Source organism: Phocoena phocoena, chromosome 6 (genome assembly GCF_963924675.1).
Source record: "Phocoena phocoena chromosome 6, mPhoPho1.1, whole genome shotgun sequence".
Lineage (NCBI taxonomy): Eukaryota > Metazoa > Chordata > Mammalia > Artiodactyla > Phocoenidae > Phocoena > Phocoena phocoena.
The window spans coordinates 18,470,942-18,482,111 of record NC_089224.1 but is presented as its reverse complement, the minus strand read 5'-3'; the positions used below and the strand labels follow the sequence as shown (position 1 = coordinate 18,482,111).

Here is an 11,170-nt window from a genome sequence, read left to right as displayed (position 1 = left end):
CAGACTGGAGGGGAAGAAATTTCTCCTCTACTGTCTTAGATTCTCCAGCTGGATGTATGAAATAAACTGACAAGTGAAAGAGTAACAGCAAAAAAGGCATACACATTTATCTGATGATATAATTTTTATGTGGCATGGAGCAGGGTGTGGCAGTCTTCATAGAAAGAAGAGAATAATTCCAAAGAAATGGCTAATCTTGGAGGCTTTGGTATCATTTGGATGAAGGAGGATACACTTAAAGAGAAGGGACAAGATGAAGAAACAGAACTTTAAGCTTCTAGGGGTGGCAAATTGTAGAAAGGCAAATATATGGGAAGCTAAAAGTGGATAATGACAAGTTAGTGGACTCTCAGTGCCATCTCATCTCTGGTGATAAGATTGCTATTCTCTCCCTGGTATATAAAGGGGAAGGAGGACATCTTCACAAAGGGAATTTGTTATCTTGCTTTCAGGTACATAGTAGGAATGTAGAGAGCTCGTCCTGTGCTCTTTTTCTCAATTGCTTTCACCTCAAAATAATCTTTATGCCAGAGTGACATATTTTCGGGTGACATATTCTGATCTATAAGATGATGTAATCATCATCCTTCACTTGATATGTAATGATAGCAATGTAACTGGTTTCCCAGGCTCTAATGTCTCCATCCACTTTCTGCATCATAACCAGTGTGGTGTATCTGAGCACATAATTATGACCATGTCACTCTGCTAATTAAAGCACTTTTACCTACAGGATAAAGTCCAAACTCTGTGGTCTGGCATATAAGGTCCTCCATGATTTGGGTCCTACTTACCTCTCCCTTCTCATTCTATACCACAGTTCTACAATCAATCCCTTTCAAACTTCTTGAAATGTCTCTGAGAACATCATGGTACTTTGCTTCTCCTGCCTGGAAAGCCCTGATTCCTTGCCCACCACTGACCTGGTGAGTATTTGCTCATCTTTCAAGATGCAGCTTAAGTATTACTTCTCTATGAAGTCTTTTCTGTCTGCTATCCAATTAAATAGTCTATTTCCTCTTTGGACTCCAGTTCTATTCTGCACGTATTTCAACTACAGCACTGTATACATCAGTGTATCTTCCCCACTAGACAGGTGTCCTTTAAGAGCCAGGAAAATATCTTACTTATATTTGTATCTTTACCACAGAGCTCAGTGCCTGTTTTATAATATTTAATAAAGTTTCAATAAATAATTCAATGAGTAAGTTAATGAAAAGATGAATATATTTATTGAAACTAAGGATCAAAACTTGGGATTCAGAGCCCTCAGTCAGACGGGTATGGAGACGCTTCTGGAAGTAACATCAGGATGGCTGCCCAAGGAGAACCCCAAGTTCAGTTCAAACATGTATTGGTTGGTGATGGCGGTACTGGAAAAGCTACATTTGAGGAATGTCATCTCACTGGTGAATTTGAGAAGTATATAGCTACCTTGGGTGTTGAGGACCATCCCATTGTGTTCCATACCAACAGAAGACCTATTAAGTTCAATTCATGGAATACAGCTGGTCAGGAGAAATTTGGTAGACTGAGAGATGGTTATTATATCCAACCTCAGTGTATCATCATAATGTTTGATGTAACACCAAGAGTTACAAGAAAAAAATAAGTTACAAGAATGTGCCTCATGGGCATAGAGATCTGGTATGAGTATGTGAAACCATCCCCATTGTGTTGTGTGACAACAAAATGGATGTTAAGGACAGAAAAGTTAAAGCAAAATCAATTGTCTTCCACCAAAAGAAGAATCCTCAGCACTATGACATTTCCACCAAAAGTAACTACAACTTTGAAAAGCCCTTCTTCTGAAACTGATCAAAGACCCTAACTTGGAGTTCATCGCCATGCCTGCTCTTTACCCACCAGAGGTGGTCATGGACCCAGCCTTGGCAGTGCAGTGTGAGCATGAGCTAGAGGTTTTTCAGACAACTGCTCTCTTGGATGAAGATGATGACCTGTGAGAAAATGAAGCTGAAGCCCAGCATCAGAAGTCTAGTTTATAGGCAACTGTCCTGTGATGTCACTGGTGCAGCATGTTTGCCACTTTTTTATATAGCTAAGCAGAACGTGTGCTTAATCTTTGGGTTGCTGAAGGAGATGAATGGGCTTTGGAGTGAATGTGGCAGTTAAACAAAATGGTTTAATTTTTTCGGAACTGCATATTTAGCTGTTTTGGAACACAGCTCCTTCTTGAGTTTCACATATAAGTCTGCTACAGTCACATCACAATATTCAGTGGTGAAATCTTGTTTGTTACTGTCATTTCCATTCTTTTTCATTTAGAAGCAGAATCAAGTTGTATCTGAAACATCTAAAAACAAACAAACAAACTTGGGATTTAGTAGAGGCTGTCATTACTTCACAAAGACAAATGAGATAACTGACCTAAAGACTAGACAGAGAAAAATCATGGAAGAGAAATTATCAAAGAAATAACATATGAAAAATTTTGTAGCTGAAAGAAAACACAAGACTTCAAACTGAAATAGACTGTTGCATGCCAAGTAAGATAAAGGAAAAAGAACTATACTCTAAAACATCATTGTAAACCCCCCAAACCTAAAAAGCCATGCTTTTAAAAATGTATAGTTAGTTGCCTACCCAGAATTCACAAACCCCTCTATTTTCCCAAGAGAAACCTGATATTCAAGTTTCTAGATTTCCATTTAGCTCATATGATTTAGAGGACACTGGCCTCACCTCCAGCATTCGGAACAGACTCTTATTGGCATATGCCAATCAGAGTAAATCTCCTCCTGAGTGACAGACTCAAGAATGATCATTGAAGCAGCAGGAAAGATTTGTGAGGGTGATCTGAGAATGTTTCTTCTTATTATACTGGAAAGGTTTCTGGTAGTAACTCTCTGTCTCCACCAGTCATGAATGAGGAAGTAGGTACCCCTAAGTGAAGGTAGCTACCCTCCATTCATGAGGCAACCAGATCAACCAACTCTGAAATCCATCCTATCTTGGATTTTCAGTTATTATTTAGGCCAGTTTGAGTTGTGTTTTTTGTTCTATGAGGCTGAAAGCACTGAATAGATATATTCATAGCAATAGAAAAATCAGACAGGGAATTCCCTGGCGGTCCAGGCAGTCCCGTGGTTAAGGCTCTGTGATTTCACTGCTGAGGGCACAGGTTCAACCCCTGTTTGGGGAAATAAGATCCCACAAGCTGCATGGTGTGGTCAAATTAAAAAAAAAAAATCAGACTGACTTAGTAGATAATTAATAGATAGAAAAGGTAAGGACTAGGAGGTATTCAGAAGGCATAGGTTTCTTCTACCAATGATAAAAAAACATGGATCACCACACTCCAGGGAAATAAAAATTGCACAGAAGGGCGTGGTTTAAATAGAAAAGAAAGTTAAAATGACATAATAAATAAATTTGAGCCACTGTTGAATTAGAAGGAAATATAATTAATTTAAACATTATTCTTTATATGGCATAGGAATTCGACTTTGGAACAAAAAGGAAAGAAACAATATCATTGCTCACTACTTGGCTCTTTACATTATTTATAAAGTTATAAGAATATAAATGTTATTTACTGATTTTAGTTTCTAGAATTAACTGAGACAAAGCATAGATATGAACTATGGTTTCAGAATAGAATGTAAATATTCTTAACTTTAGCAATAAATAAATAAGTAAATGACAGCTGGCAACAGCTGGGTGGTGGAAAGGGTTGGTAGTGATAGAGATACGAGGGGCAAGTATACTAGAGGAGCTAGTATCTTTATTTTACTAACTGGCAATCTAGGAGATGCAGCCTGTACATGATGAGTAAGAAAGACAGGCACAGTATCCAGCCTCCAAACTGGCAGCCAGTGATCCCTGACACTTGGTACTCATGCCCTTGTATGGTCCTTTCCTATATTTAGTATGACTGATATAAGTGTATGACCAGGAAGATCTTGCAGAAATGATGGTGTGTGATTCCAAAGCTAGTTCTTATGAGACACTGTAGTTTCCATGGGGCTTTCTCTCTTGGATCACTTGCTCCTGGTGTATGCCAGGTAATGAGGATACTGGTATAGTCTTGTGGATGTCTATGTGATGAGGATCTGAGGCTTCCTGTCCACTGCTAGTACCAACTTGCAATCCATGTGAGTGAGCTGTTCTTGGAATTGGACGTCTTTGGATGACTACAGCCCTGGTTATCATCTCATCTGCAACTTCATGAGAGAACCTGTATCAGAACCACCTAGCTAATCCTCTCCTAAATTCTGATCCAAAGAAACTGTCTAAGATAAAAAATGTTTATCACTATTTTAAACAGCTAAGTTTTAGAGTGATTATTTAAGCAACAATAGATAACTGACACAGATTTTAGTACTAGAAGTGAAGTGATGTTATAACAAAAACTGAAGTGTGGGAGTGGCTTGGGAACTGGGCAGTGGGTGGAAGCTGAAAAAAAAAAGTTTTAGTGAAAACCTAAAGTGCCTTGAAGTGATTTTTCGTAGAACCTGGATGGCCTTAGAGGAGGCTGCTGGTGAGAGGTTAAATAAAACTAAGAAAAATGTAACTGAATACCAGAAAAAGGGAATCCTTGTTATGTAGAGACAGAATGTAGCAATACCGCTGCCTGAAGTAACATGGAAAATAAAAAATGTACCTAATGAACTGGGTGATCTAGTGAAGATCTCCACACAGGTGCGTGGATGGTGCCACCTGGTTTCTTCTTGTAGCTTATATTGAAACACAAGAGGAAAGACATAAGCTGGAGAAAGAATTTTTATACAGTAAGAAGCCAGGACTTGATGAAGCCAGCTGTAAAAATGTTTCCAGTCTCTCCAGGTAGGAAACAACACTAAAATTAAGATATGGCTTTTAGTAGAATATAAAATCCTGGGCAGTGTCAGGAAAAAGGTGAAGTCAAGGATGTGGTTATAAAATCTTTTGTTAATACCTCAAAAAGATCTAAGAACCATAGAGCTTTCTAAGAAGCTTAAGGGTGCTTTTTCTCAGCAGTCTTAGCTGAAGATCAAGATGAAGGGGTTATCATAAAGAAACCCTATGTGTGCATTTCTGTTTAATGGAATAAATCCCCCCAAAGAAAATTATACTGGAAGAAATGTTGCTAGCTTGGACTGAAAGAGACAGAAACATATGAAAAGAAAGAAGCACTGGACCCATAAACACAGGCAGGAAGCAAGCAAACACAGGCAACTGTTCATAGAAAAGGTAGGGTAACTCAAAGGATGGCAACAGTAGCCCAGAAGGCAGAGATATGAGAACTATTCCAGGGAAGGAGTAAGACTGAGCCAAGAAACTTTCCAATCAAGAAAATTACAACTGGATTTCAGAATTGATATGGACAAGTGATCACTTTTACTCCACTTTTAAATGGAACTGTCTATAATGGTTTATTCTGTGTCTGTCCCACTACTGTATGTTGAACGTGTGGGGCAGATAACATGTCTCTTTAGTTTACAGGTGTTCAGGTTAACAGGATCTGTACAGTACCTATACTCAAGTAATCACACCTACACTTACACTAATTTAGATGGCAAGGTCCCAGACTTTCAGTAGAAGCTATAAAGGATAAGACTCGTGTGACATCTTGAGAAGAGGTAAATGTATTTTTGGGGGAGTGGGGGCGGGTTAGATGTGAATCACAGAGGCCAGAAGGAAGAAGATGACCCCATTTCTGTTATCCTTGACCTTGTGTAGTCCCCTCACGCAAGCTGTATAATCCAGAGGCTATTACAGAAATGGTGGTGTGTGACTTTTGAGGCTAGGCCATAAAGCACATGGAAGCTTTCACCTGGCTCTTTCTTGGAACACTTGCTCTGGGGGCAGCCAATGTCTGGTAGTGAAGAACTTAAGTTGCCCTGTGGAGAAGTGCAGATGGCAAGGAACAAAGTCAACACCAACAGTCAGCACCAACTCAACATCCATGTGAGTGAGCCATTAGGAAGCAAATTCTTCAGCCCCAGTCAAGTTCTCAGATGACTGCAGCTCCAGCTGATGACTTGACTAAAATCTCATGAGCCAGGACCACACACACAGCTAATTTGCTTCCAAATTCCTGACCCACAGAAACGGTGAGGTAATAAGAATTTATTGCTGTTGTAAGTCACTAACTTTTAGTGTAATTTGTTGTACAACAATAAACAACTTAGTCAAGAGATTTAAGTACTTTAATAAGAGTAACAAAAGTAACCAATAGAAAGACTAAATACAGTGGAATAATGGTATTGGGAGTAAAGAGTGGGACTAATGATGTGTGTGTAAATGAACAAAACCCTCATCTGTCACATTATTGACTGATAATGTCTAAAATTAGTAAAGAAATGGGTGAGTAAAGTTATTGTTTAGAAATTTGAAAATTTTTTTAAACTAAAGATAGAAATGATTCAGGCCTCTCACCTTCAGAGATGGTCCTTACTCTGTGAAGTGTGTTTCTCTCTAAATAAAACCATTTCTTACCCTAAAAAAAAAAAGGAAAAAAAAGAAATGATTCAAAGTGGTTGCCTCTGGGGCAGATAATTGAGTTTTAAGCCAAATTCATGTTATATTTTGATTTTTTTAAAAAGAATATTGTGGAATTTAAAATACATCAAAAATTAAATCTATCAATATAAATATATATGCTAACAAGTATGTCTATGTCAGATATTTTCACAGCTAATTTAAGAGCTGCTTTAAACATTTAGCTTTGTTCTAAACATGAGAAAACTGAATAGGAATATGCCTCAGAATTCTTGTATTCAAATACATCAATATTGTTTTTTAATACTCTTGGGTAAAAATTTTAGAACTGATGTGTCATACTTTCCACACTGTAAAAGTTTGAATATTTTACAGAAACATTTGTTTAACTAACTAGAAGTCTATCTTCATGTTGTAACTTCAGGAAATGCAAATGTTTGATACAAACTCACTTATTAAAATCAAATGACTAAAAAAAAAAAAAAAATCAAATGACTCAGGGACTTCCCTGGTGGCACAGTGGTTAAGAATCCACCTGCCACATGAAAAATAAATAAGGACTCTGAAAAAGAATAAGAATAATGTCTGAGGACAAACTGTGCCAGTTATTAAGATATAAAGCTACAAGTAATTTTTTTTTAACTTACATCTGCTTAGCTTTTTATTGAGTTAAGTATAAAGGCCCAGTTAATCGACTCATTAAATTGGTCAAGGCAGGAAACTTGAACCATGTTAACAAGATTTAAAAAGCAGTTGGTCTTCTGAATAGCCAAAGCAGTCTTGAGGGAAAAAACGGAGCTGGATGTATCAGAGTACCTGACTTCAGACTATACTACAAAGCTACAGTAATCAAGACAATATGGTACTGGCACAAAAACAGAAATATAGATCAATGGAACAGGATAGAAAGCTCAGAGATAAACCCACGCACCTATGGTCAACTAATCTACGACAAAGGAGGCAAGGCTATACAATGGAGAAAAGACAGTCTCTTCAATAAGTGATGCTGGGAAAACTGGACAGCTACTTGTAAAAGAATGAAATTAGAACACTCCCTAACACCATACACAAAAATAAACTCAAAATGGATTAGAGACCTAAATGTAAGACCAAGCACTATAAAACTCTTGGAGGAAAACATAGGAAGAACACTCTTTAACATAAATCACAGCAAGATCTTTTTTGATCCACCTCCTAAAGTAATGGAAATAAAAACAAAAATAAACAAATGGGACCTAATAAAACTTAAAAGCTTTTGCACAGCAAAGGAAACCATAAACAAGATGAAAAGGCAGCCCTCAGAATGGGAGAAAATATTTGCAAATAAATCATGGGACAAAGGATTAATCTCCAAAATATATAAACAGCTCATACAGCTCAATATTAAAAAAACAAACAACACAATCCAAAAATGGTCAGAAGACCTAAATAGACATTTCTCCATAGAAGACATACAGATGGCCATGAAGCACATGAAAAGCTGCTCAACATCACTAATTATTAGAGAAATGCAAATCAAAACTACAGTGAGGTATCACCTCACACCAGTTAGAATGGGCATCATCAGAAAATCTACAAACAACAAATCCTGGAGAGGGTGTGGAGAAAAGGGAACACTCTTGCACTGTTGGTGGGAATGTAAATTGAGACAGCCACTATGAAGAACAGTATGGAGGTTCCTTAAAGAACTAAGAATAGAATTACCATATGACCCAGCAATCCCACTACTGGGCATATACCCAGAGAAAACCATAATTCAAAAGGACACATGCACCCCAATGTTCATTGCAGCACTATTTACAATAGCCAGGTCATGGAAGCAACCTAAATGCCCATCAACCTAAATGCCCATCAGACAAATGGATAAAGAAGATGTGGTACATATATACAATGGAATATTACTCAGCCATGAAAAGGAACGAAATTGGGTCATTTGTAGAGACATGGATGCATCCAGAGACTGTCATACAGAATGAAGTAAGTCAGAAATAGAAAAACAAATATCGTATATTAATGCATATATGTGGAACCTATAAAACAGTACAGATGAACCGGTTTGCAGAGCAGAAATTGAGACACAGATGTAGAGAACAAATGTATGGACACTAAGTGGGGAAAGCAGCAAGGGGTGGTGGTGGTGGTGTGAAGAACTGGGAGATTGGGATTGACATGTATACACTAATGTGTATAAAATGGATGACTAATAAAAATAAAAAGACTGTACTGTTTAAAATGCTTCTATGACTTATCTCTGATTCCATGATAAACATCAAATTTCTCAGTCCATCATTCTTACCAAGCTCACTTAATACAAGCTCACCTTCACATTTCCCAGAGATATTTTTCTAATTGATTTGTTCAGAATTTTCTCAGTCTGTCTGTCTGTCTGTCTGTCTCTCTCTCTCTCTCTCTCTCACACACACACACACACACACACACACACACACAAAGAAAATGGAACATGGAGGAAATACTCATGGATTTGGCATTATTTCATCTGAGAAAGGGAAGTCTGAAGTAGTTGTTTTCAATTACGTGAAGAGTACTGGTGGAGAAAATAATGAAAACCAGCTGTGTTTCTTCTCAGCTAAGTCTGAAGCAAGGAGGAAATAGGTCAGAAGAGACTAGAGTGACAAACAATAAGATTTTTAAAGAGGTCCACGCTCTTCTATGAGAATTGCTTAGTGGTCTCTTCATTATCCTATTCGCATATCATCTTCACCAAGAACACAACAAATGACAGTTTCCTGACAACTCTGGTTTCTATCTGACACAAGCGGTTGGATGGGATTATTGCAGGGCAGTTGAAGGATTGGGAGATTTACAGGTTACTGTGGGGCAACAGGAATTGGTAGGCCTGCTCTCCTGACTGGGAAAGACTCAGCACTTATCCAGTCACAATGGCCTCCAGATGGAAGGCACACTCAAGACAGAGAGTCACACGGTTAAGCTTAGGAAGCTGCTCTGGACGCTCTTCCAGTGGACTAGAGAGGATCTCCTGCAAGAATGTGGGTGAGTTGCCTCCATGACCTTTACTGGCTGGGTGGGGAAACTAAAGGGACACTCCCAACAGGAAGTAGGCAATAAAGAGAGCATAGAACCATCATAGAATTAACATGAAGGCAAAATAAATCAACTTTTTGCTATTTGGGATTATTTCACTTTTCCCTGTCAAAATATTGAAAAGGAGAAGACTTTTTTTATGTTTAAACTCTTTGAAGGGTTATTTTTATTCTGCTGCTTCTTGGCTTGATTTTCTCTATGTTTCCAAGCATATAGACCACATGGGTGTTTTGTCCCTTGCTTAGTGCTCCAGAAAAGACTCTCCATGGGTGAGGGGCTTCTGCAACCTCTTTGGGGGTAGTGAGGGCAAGATGGGCTCCCTTATGTTGGTGGAATAGTCCAGGGCTATATGACTAAATCGTGTGATTTAAGAGGTGAAAGTTCCTTAGGGAAAATAAACTTTTCTCAGTTGCTGGGGGGCATAATTATTTTTCAACTTAATAAATTATAATCTTTATAGCAACAAAGGCTTCTGATGTACCTTAAAATAGAAATGTTTTCATAATAAGGCATATGATGGAAAGGAAAATTAAGGTCAAATGTCAACATGAAAGCAGAGGACTGTCAGTAAACAGAAAGACACAACATGAAGTCCTACATGATTAGCAAAAGTGAGCTAAAATTCAGTTCTATTTCTTGCAGCCAAAATAAGACAGCTGAAATGCAATGCCTCTTGAGGTCATTTACTGACTTGGATTGTGCAAGTGACCAAGAACAGATGGTTTTCTTGGAACTGGGTTTGATTGAAAGGGAGGAAAAATACAAGTTTCCCAAAGACAATCAAGTCTTTCTCTAATATCCTGTCCTTCTTGTCTCCTACCCCCAGGATCCAATCACAGAAATCTACTCTGGCTCCTACACTCCAGCCTCTGCCCTGAACCACATCTAAGATGTATGGTAGCAGGAGATCTGGCCCAAGACAACATTATGAAATAGTTTGGGTTTGGGTTTGGGTTTTTTGTTATTATTTGTGCTTCTTTACTCAAACTCTTCCTTTCTCCCTTCTCCATGTAGCCTTTCTTATTCTTCATTTTTTTCCCCAAAGCACAGTCCTAGGAGTGATTCCTTGGTCAATTGGTGTAGAATCATGTCCCAGGAGAATGGGAAAATTGCATGGTGTATCTTTCCTGACACTAACAATGGCTTTCAGCTTGTGAGTAAAATGAAAGTTACAAGGAGCTTTGAAGGGAAAAATAAGGGGAAAAAAGAATGCTGAAGTCAGGAGACATGAGTTCCAGTCTTCGACCCTTTTCTATTTACTAGCTGTGAACCATTTAGGCAAATCATTTCATTTGCCTGTGACTTATTTCTGAAAATGGCAATAATACATTAATTGCCTAGGGGAAGAATCATTTAGGATCTATTTCTGTAAGAGAGATAGTGAAAGAATAGTGTATAGCCAAGGAGAGTTGAGCAGGCTGGAAGGATAGTGACTGTATGTGTAAAATTTACCTGAGTTGTTTTTTACGCAAACTGACCAGTTCCCCAAGACCGTGTTATGACGTAGGAGAGACTTCATTCTCCTATTTGTGGAATCATGATAATATCACAGTGTACCCTTAATCTGCATTAAATACAATTTTTTATTTAAAATATATTTTTACTTTTGAGTTTTTGTGTGTGAGTAATTTATTTTATGATGGACTGACGTTTTGGCCCTCAG

General features: G+C 38.0%; 1 pseudogene; it reads left to right on the top strand.

The window, feature by feature from the left end:
* Positions 1–1,312: 1,312 nt before the first annotated feature.
* LOC136124603 (GTP-binding nuclear protein Ran-like) lies at positions 1,313–1,964 on the top strand (annotated as a pseudogene).
* The last annotated feature ends 9,206 nt before the right edge of the window (positions 1,965–11,170 follow it).